The sequence below is a fragment of the Eptatretus burgeri genome, chromosome 9 (genome assembly GCF_056783735.1).
Source record: "Eptatretus burgeri isolate ZD-2024b chromosome 9, Ebu_testis_v1, whole genome shotgun sequence".
Taxonomy (NCBI): domain Eukaryota; kingdom Metazoa; phylum Chordata; class Myxini; order Myxiniformes; family Myxinidae; genus Eptatretus; species Eptatretus burgeri.
Window position 1 is genome coordinate 32,990,300 of NC_140969.1, and position 10,000 is coordinate 33,000,299.

Here is a 10,000-nt window from a genome sequence, read left to right on the forward strand (position 1 = left end):
TGTGCAGGGGTTTGGCTTTTTTTCTTGAGGCAATGTTTTATGGCCGGATGCCCTTCCTGACGCTAACCCTGGTCGCCTCTTACGACACACAGGGATATGGTACACCTATTCTAACCGGGGCATACACCGGGACCAGTACACTGGCACTCATTTCGCCGACCTCAGAAGGATGACAGGCTGAGTCATCCCCCTGGTGTTAATTCAGCAGCCAACAGGGCATGAACTCAGGACCCTTGGATCCCAAGCCGCCACCCTAACCACTAAGCCAACACCAGGCTTTAAATAACCTGAACACAAAGTAATAAATGTTTTCAAGTGTGTGCATGCAAATTCTGAGAGGGGAAGAAGTCAGTAATCAAAATATAATAAATGTTTTCACCATGGGTCCACAGGGTAAACTGAGACTCCCCCGAGTCTCAGAAGGTCCCAAACATCTCTTTATGACACAAGATTGATGAGTTAAGGACCTAGTAACTATTCAAACTATTTATTATGAATGCAGTGATCCTTTTTCCTGGGGTCAATGTCAGTATCAATTGAATTGCTACTCCTCGACCGTCAAACCCATGCAGGCGCAACCAAGTGAGCCATATATTTAAAATAAAAAAATCAATTTTTACTTTTTTCCAACATGGCTGCCAGACCATGTGACCTATGATGACATAATTATCATTAAAAGATTATACAGGTGTAATGGCTCCTCTGTGGTGAAAATTAATGTAAATCTGACAAGTGGTTGCAGAGAAAATGAATGTAAAAGAGAATAAACCCGCAAAATCGCGGTGGAATAATAATAATAAATATTGGAGAATAAACATAAGAAAAACAAAAGGTTAACCAGCCTGAAAGGTTTGGTACCTGAATTATGTCATCTCATTATATACATACAGTAGTAAATAACCCTAACCAATCTTTCTCCTGACACCATAGATGCCTTTTATGGGCTTCACATGCTGGAGCACATGGACATACGTGACAACAAGCTTCAAACATTGGAGTTTGGCACACTGCAGGACATGTATGCCTTGCAATCGCTGCTAATAGAGGACAACCCATGGAGATGTGATTATTACATCCATTACTTGGTCTACTGGCTCAGATATCATTCCAATGTTGTCTATGGAGACCCCATTTGTGCCGAGCCTTTTGAATTCCACAGCTGGAAGCTGGTAAACTACATGAGACATTACTACACTGGCTGCCAGGCCCAGGGGCCACTGATCAAACTGGATGGATGGAATCACCATGATACACCTCCTGTAGAACCAAGAAAGTGGTGAGTGCATTGATTCTCATCTACAGTAATTCATTGGTGGCGAAGACTCAACGAGAGGGGAACAAGCCACTTTCGGAAAATTTCACGACCAATAGATAAAGTAATCCATTATTACAGCCGATAACTAAACTAAAGCACAAAACAAAATGTATAAATGTACCTCGCTCAATACAGTGTCAGTTCTGCTGAAGCAGTTTCTTGGCTGGGGTTACAATACTGGATGTGTCTCCACTCCAGCACAATAAATCAGGGCAGGAATTTGGCCATGGTGCCGGTGATAGCTCGCCCACTCTTCGCAAACGACACCACTGGATCTATAATCTCCACCAACAAATGCTGGTAGATGGGATGCTAGTTTAACGTCCATCTGATGGATGGCATACACATTCATGAATCACTCTGCCTGTGATATTCCATATGCAGAATGGAAGTTAATATATAAAGTGTCCAAAGTCTCTGCAAAACTACATTGAGTGTAAGGCCGAAGTCACATTTGCCACGGCGGCGGTGGGGTCTTCAAAATCTACGGCCACTAGCAATTATACGGCGGTCGCAGTATTTCAATGGTCACACAATGTAGCAGTCACATGTTTTTATTTTTCGGGGAGCTGCACGGCGTATTTATAAATTGTGGAGACGGAAAACGTGGGGGTGCCGTACGGTCTTTGATTTGATGTTGCACGGTGACCTTAGGGCGTTCCTGCGGCGGCCAAAGAATTTTCAAGGCAGACGCAAGGTACCCGCAAGGCGACCGCAGGGGGCCCCTAAGGCGAACGTGCGGCCAGACGGATGGTAACGAGTGGGTCCTTTTTTATTTTTTTTTACCCGTTTTTTTGTTTCGGCTTGTCAAATTGCTACAGCGAACGTAGAAATGAAAAAAATTAAAACTCCGCGTTATAATTCCACGGCGACCTTACGGCCTGTAAAAGATAGCCAAACGGTGTAGGGCCACCCTGAGGCCACCGCAGAAACTCTACGGCGGCCGCACGTTTCTGTAAATTCAGAGGGCGTACGGCCGCCGTATCCTCGCCGTAGAGCAAATGTGACTTAGGCCGAAGGAATGGTCACCAGTTCCTGTATGACCTTGAACAAGAAAATAAGGGGGCCATTTGACCCATCATTGCCATGTTGTACTTCCAAATTAAGTTTTACAACTGCTGTAAACAACTGCTGTAAACTTTACTAGATGCTAAATCAAATGATCTTGTTTGGGTAATATATAGGGTGCATCATAGGTCGCATGACCCCCGACAAGTAGCGCATGCATACTATATGGAAACTGCATATACATATATATATATATATATATATATATATATATATATATATATATATATATATATATATATATATACATATATATACATATATATATATATATTGTTGCGGATTCGCGCCCGACGGCGTGAGAGCGGCCACGTAACTCGAATCGCGGCAAATCGCCCACCGGACGGACAATCCCATCGTGACCCTCTCGGACTAACGCCGGGAACTAGTCACGGGTGGGCCTTTCGGCCTCACCACGATCGTGCCAATCGCCCCCCCCCCCCGCGTGGGATAGGGTTGTTCGCCAAATTCGACCTACCTAAGTACCGACCACGGAGGATAGACCGGGCGATCGCACCTCGCCGCAGGTCGACTTCGGACACGGGCCACTTTAAGCGACCCGTTCCGTACTATCGAGATAACCGAGCGGTGTTATCGTCAACCTCGACGGTTCCGATTAATTATCGGGAGTATTTAGCCGACGACCAACCCTTTACGTGAAGTAAGATGGAGATTCAATTAAAGAAAAGACGAAGCGAAACGGGAAAAACAGTTCAACATAAAGCACATTTATTCCGCGGCATTCCAATTTTATTTTATTTTACATTCCGCGGCATTTTACATTCCAATGTAAAAGTAACACGACAATTCTGCACAAAAAGCAAATGCAACAAAAGAGACACAATGCAGATCTACTACCGACTACGCGAGCACACGGCAACACTTACACAGTTTTACTTCACAGACGGCGCCGACAACACATATACTCCAAAGCAAAAGAAAAAGGGGCCACCCTCAAATACAAGGGGGCAGACGGGCCTGGGGCCGAGACCGCGTCGAGCCTACCCGTCTGGTGATGAGCCGCAAAATGGCGGCGGCGCCCCGACTCCGCGGGCCTCGCTGGCACTGCCTGGAATGGGGTGGGAACGGGGCCCCCTTCTCACGCTATCTCAGCGCGGGGGGAAACAGGGGGGGGTTGTTGATGCTCGGAGGAAAGAGGATATCTGGCTGGCTTGGGTCCCGCGACGAGCGACGCCACTGCGACCTCGATCGCGTTCCCGGCCTCCCCTCTCCGCAGCTCCCCGACTCTGACACGAGCGCAGACCTCCACAAAGCTTCTTGGCTTCTCCGGACTCTCCGGACCCCGACAGACACTCTCTCGACTGATTTCGCCGCCGCCACAACTCTCCAACTCTCTTCTCTTCTCAACTCCTTTCCTCGAATCAGAAACTCGCCCCGCGCTCGGCGCTTTATAGTCCGACAGGAGAAATCATATGCAGATTTTTGGATCAGGAACGGCTCGGGGGCGAAGCCACGCTCCCCCATTGGACGGAGGAAAAGTGGGCGTGAATCATTCTTGATCCGCGGATCTGCATATAGCGATTATACTCCGACGCGCCTGGAGGCGGGGCCAAATCGCCCCACGCTCGCTGATAGGACGGAACAGAAGTGGGCGTGAATCATTCTTGATCCGATTTCTCGGAAAGGCTGGTGTTTTTGCACCCGCTGCACGGTGCGCGCCCTGTACGAGTCCAGTATCGGTGCCCACAAGCGGCGCGGGAATGGCGGTGATGCGATGGTTGCGAGGGCGAGTTGTGACGGTAAAGGTCGTGGCTGTTGGCATTGCTGTTGTTGTGAAGCGGCGTTGCGGTTGGTGGTTGGTGTGTGAAAGCGGTTGTGGAGAAGGTTTGTGTTGTGAAGGCGGTTCTGGAGAAGGTGGCTGTGGTTGTCGAGATGCGGTTGGTGGTGGTTGTGGTGGTAGTAATGGCGGTTGGTCCAAAATAAAGATAGTAAAAGAAAAACGGCTATCTAAAAGGGTCGCAGCCCGAATGAATGACATTTATTCCCTCTAAACAACGGGTTTGGGCAAACTACACATATACTTACAGAGATATCTCACCTACGGGACCTGAATGGTGGTTTGCGAATTTCGTCAACCACAACACTACCCCCTCCCCTTTTTACAGACTCGTCCCGAGTCGTCAAATTTTCGTGTGCCATCATGTGTAGTTCTCCCCTAGTACATTTTACCTACGGATCCCTGAGTGCGACATTCATGGTATTCATGTCCCCAAAATAAATAACCTGAGGGCTGAGTAACTACCTAAACAAACCCACTCACACGGACGACTTAAATAAAATTGCCGGCGCTAAGACAGACATGCCGGGGGCGCACTCATATGTACAGTACATCTTACCTTAACTTACAAATTTTACACTAAACCATGGCCCAGGATCAATGGACTCTGCAAAAAGAAAGCAGTTAGCAGGGAGCCAGGCTGCTCGCACGCAGTCTCTGGCTCAAACAATGCAGGTGACAGGGAACGTGGCCGGCTGCTCACACGCAGTCCAAGGCCTTCCCTTTTGAAATGAACCCAGTGAAAAACAACGGTGCATGGGCCGCACAAACGCAGTCTCCGTGCAAGCTCAAGTGGCACACGCAATGAGCACAACGGATGGATGGATGGATGGATGGATGGATGAATGGATGGACGCAAACACGGTGCACGGGCCGCCACTGCAGGCCCGTGTTGTAGCTGCCAACAGGGCAGTTCTTGCAGCTTGCAAACTGTTGCTTGCTGATCCTGGCGCACATGGCAATGAACGGGGGGGGGGGGGGCAAAGCAAAAATTGAACGGGGCTGGTGAACAGGGGCAGTGGGCATGGCATGGCAAAGGCAGCAGGCAAACACAGCCCGCAGAAGAAGGCCGCTGCAGGCAAACACAGCCGGCAGACGAACTGGCCGGCACAGGCCTTGCAGAAAACAGCTGCAGACGATCCGGCCGGCACAGGCCTTGCAGCACAGCAGCTGCAGACGATCCAGCCGGCACAGGCCTTGCAGCAAAACAACAGCTGCCGATGAAGCTGGCCAGCCTTCGCTGTTCAGTGGAGGTTGGTGGAGGGAGTGCGGTGGTGCTGGCCACTCGGAAGGCGGGCTCGGACCTACTCTACGGTCTCCCTCCCAACCTATCGCCTTTGCCTGTCACTGTCTATACCCACTCCCTTAATTTGTCAAACCCCAATTTATTTTTTTATTTTTACTTCCCCACTATAAATCGTCCCCTAACCCCCTGTACTGTCCTTGTTCGGCTAACCTATCCTGTCACCTAGCCTACTCCCATCCCCTACGTTCCCTTCCCGGGTGGGAACAAGGGAGAGCTAGCGTCCTGTGTCGAGGCCCAACGAAGCCTCAGAATGACCTCCCCAGACTTCAGCGATCTAACCCAAAGTGGGTCCAGCGGCCCACAACGAGAGCGAGGGGATGGATGGTGCGGAGGGGTACACTTCCTAATCTACCCTAACCATTAACCTGTTAAACTACCCCGGGGCTTCCAACAAGCGCCTCTCGCTTAAACTATCGGTTCTAACAACCCAGATTCCCGTCGCCTGTGTTGGTGTCCTCACAATTTCGGGCCTCGCCCCCCAATTTTCTCTCCGTGCCCTCACACGGTCTCATGGCTGGGACGCGTGGCTCCCTTTGGCAGGCACGACCCTCTGCCGAATCTCCAGCTATGGCACCCCCGGGCACTACACTGCCTCCGAGCCTACCAGCTCCCTAAACACCGGGGAGTGCCCCCCATGGCACCTCCCCTGAAATGCACATGTGGCAGGCTGGCTTCCCAGGCCCCTTTCCGAGGGTCACCCGTGCCCACAACACTGCCCACGCGGCTAACGGCGCCCCGGGCTCCCGCACCAAGCAGACGCACCCGTGCCCACTATGCTATCCCGGCCCCCCATGGGCCCTTGGCCTACCACGGCCGACTAGCCTGGTGCCCGGGGTACCCACTCAGCGATACTCACCTTTCGCAGCCACGCCTCCCAGCCCGTCAACAGGGCTCCTGCACCCCTCCAAATGGGTTTCGAGCCTACATTCACACCAACAACAAAACGACCTCCATTTTTCAATTTAACTAACCCCCTAACTCACTCTACACTGACCCTGGGGTCCCTTGGGCAGGAGTCACTCCTCCCCCACTCACTCATCGCACCATGCATTCCCCATTCGCTCCACTCACACAGACCCGCTGGCCTCACTCACTCATCATGTACTCACCTCACAACTCTTCAACACACACACCGCTGAACTCCGCCATCCTTCTAACTACCTCCCCTAACTAACTCGTGCTCCCACGTCGTCCCTTAAACTATAGCACGTTCCATTTAACACTACGTAGCTAAACTACGTCAACTCTACACATCCAAAGGCTGTCACTGTCTCCAAATCTCTAAAATAACTTTTATTTCCCCACCTAAAGCTCATCTAAATCCCTCTAACTAATCCATTCCACAGGCCCCATGAGGACTTACCCCTGCCCCATGGAGCTGGTCTAGCTATGCTAACCCTTCCCCCTAACTAGTTTCCATCCTGTGCCCAGGTAAGGGGGTCTTCCACCCCTTGCCCGGGAATCCTGTGCACCCGAAAGTGAGGCTTGCTTTTTTTTTTTTTTTTTTTCCATGCGCAGCACTAGCGCGGCAACTCACAGCTCACGCACTTTGCACCTGCCCGTGACGTCATGCAGCTGCACGTGTACCTCGTCCCTCCTTGGACGGTATCATCCGGCAGGGATACCCCTCCTGCCGGATTCCAACCCCACGTGCAGCCATGACGTCACCGTGCGCATAAGAAAAAACACAAGCCCCACGTCTCGAGGGGTTCCCCACGCGAACACATGTGCTTTGCCCGTTGGAGCTCAACACACACACACACACACACACACACACACACACACACACACACACACACACACACACACACACACACACACACACACACACACACACACACACACGCCTGCGTGGAGAACCCATCCGGTCCAAATCCATAATCCCGCCTAAACTTTGTCCGTCGCGGGATCGGCAACATTCACCGCGCTCGTTTCCGGACTGGGACTTCACTCCCGCAAACGAGCACGTGGGGGCCTCGTGCGTTGCACGGCACGGACCTCGCGCTCGCTGCTGGGTGAACCCGGCACGGTTCGCAAAACATCTACAGCCGCTACTCGGCTTTTCTCCCTCTGTTGCCGTCGTCGTCGCCATTCAACCCACGCACACCTGCGTGTTACGACGCTCATACACCATTCCATTACATTCACCCCGGGAGACGCGGCTGCATGTTCACACATGCCCACCGACATCTCCCTCACACACAGCGACCTTGCACACGCTGTCTCTCTCACACTCGGCCGCTCAGTCACGCATGCCATTACCCTTGCACACGTGGCTCCACTCACTCGCGGCCTTTCACTCACTCGTGCCATTTCCCTCACACAAACCATACTACTCACACACGAGGGGGCACTCGCTCGCGGTTCCTCATCCACACACGGCGTGCTGGGAAGCACGATCTTCTGCACACTTACCACCACACCACTCACACACGGGGTCGCTTCCGCACACGGGGTCTTTGTCACCCACCCGGTCGCTCTCACACACGCCCTTGCACCCGCGCTATGCGTGCGTTGCAGCACGCATTTCGCCACACTCGTGAACACACACCTCGACACCACACACACCGGGACAACCACACTGGGGATTCGTGTCCCCACAAGGGTCTCCGGGGCCTCTATACCCCCCAATATCTCCGTGCACCTGTCCACAGCACTCCTCCCCTCGACCTCGCAAAGCACGACCGAACCCACCTGGTCGTGACTCGCCTCAAGGGGGCATACTCCCTCCCCTCGTTCCTGGAGGAGGCCATCCAGCTGCTCGCACTGGGCCTCCACCCAGTCCGCCAGCTCCCCCTCATGGTCCTCCACTACCTCTGTGTGTGTGTGTGCGTCACTAACCTTGTCCAATTCACCCTCTATCTCCCGTGTCTCTATACATTTTATTCTTTCTGTCGTCTCCTCGTGTCTATTGGTCTCTGCTTCTTTCTGGTGTCTTTCCCTTATCTTTATGTAGGTCAACCTTGCTTTCTCCTTAAGTCGCTCCCGTCCTTCCCTGTTTTTCACTCCTTGCTCTTTCACGATCTCCGCGTACCTCATCCTTGCTTTCCGTCTTAATTGTTCTTTTCTCTCTCTCGCAATTCCTTTCACCTCGTCTCTTGTCTCCCTCGTGCACGTCTCCGTCACCCTAATTAGTTTTTCCCTCTCGGTCACCGTCACGCTTCTCGCCCAACACGTCCCCCGAATTATTTTCTCCTTACCCGCCTCCACCGCGGGCCTGACAGCCGTTGCACTCCCTCCCAGCTCGTTCGCTCCCACACGTGGCGTCGCCATTTTGAGCTCCACTGTCGTCGCCTCCATGCCCGCCTGCAGGCTTCGGCCTATTTTCTGCATCTCACCCCGCAGCTCTTTCATTTCTTCCTTCATTTTGATTGCGTTTGTTTCCATATTTGTTTTCATTTCGTGCATGTCCCCACTGATTCCTTCCAGCATGGCGTATAGCTGGGCCATGTCGGGCGCACTCAGCTGAGCGGATTCGGCGAGGATCGGGGGGTTTTGGCGGAGAGGGGGAGGGAGGTGTCATACACCGCGGCCGCCGCCGTACCTATTTCGGGCTCTGGGTTCAGTTGGGGGAGTTCGTGTTCCTGCACAACCAACACTTCCTGCACGGGGTTTTCATCCTGGACCATGGATTCTACACATTCTAAATCCATTTCTAATACCCCTGGCTCCCGCTCGCCTTGAGACGCCATCTTATTTCTCGTAAAGGGTTAATTTAAATCGCTCGTAATTTGGAGGGAATCGGGGGTCGCTCCTCTCACCCCTGGACCGATTCCCGTAAATTTAGCTGGAGACAGGAGAGCCCGTTTTCCCGCTCTCCGACACCAGTGTCGCGAGGAGGGGGATGAGTTTGTGTCCCACTCCTGACACCAGTGTTGCGGATTCGCGCCCGCCGGCGTGCGAGCGGCCACGTAACTCGAATCGCGGCACGTCGCCCACCGGACGGACAATCCCGTCGTGACCCTCTCGGACTTACGCCGGGAACTAGTCACGGGTGGGCCTTTCGGCCTCACCACGATCGTGCCAATTGCCCCCCCCCCCGCGTGGGATAGGGTTGTTCGCCAAATTCGACCTACCTAAGTACCCACACGGAGGGTAGACCGGGCAATCGCACCTCGCCGCAGGTCGACTTCGGACACGGGCCACTTTAAGCGACCCGTTCCGTACTATCGGGATAACCGAGCGGTGTTATCGTCAACCTCGACGGTTCCGATTAATTATCGGGCGTATTTAGCCCACGACCAACCCTTTACGTGAAGTAAGATGGAGATTCAATTAAAGAAAAGACGAAGCGAAACGGGAAAAACAGTTCAACATAAAGCACATTTATTCCGCGGCAAACGGAAAGCACACATATACAATTATGCACCAAAACCAAATGTAAAAGTAACACGACAATTCTGCACAAGAAGCAAATGCAACAAAAAAGACACAATGCAGATCTACTACCGACTACGCGAGCACACGGCAACACTTACACAGTTTTACTTCGCAGACGGCGCCGACAACACAT

The 10,000-nt window shown here is 52.3% G+C and overlaps 1 long non-coding RNA gene across 1 annotated transcript in view; it reads left to right on the plus strand.

The window, feature by feature from the left end:
• Positions 1-10,000, plus strand: part of LOC147019863 (uncharacterized) — a 32,837-nt gene that overhangs the window by 1,251 nt on the left and 21,586 nt on the right. The window contains exon 1 of the long non-coding RNA XR_015061543.1: positions 1-1,276. This exon is cut by the window's left edge and continues 1,251 nt beyond it. This is a non-coding gene — a long non-coding RNA (uncharacterized LOC147019863). The remainder of the gene's footprint in view (positions 1,277-10,000) is intronic.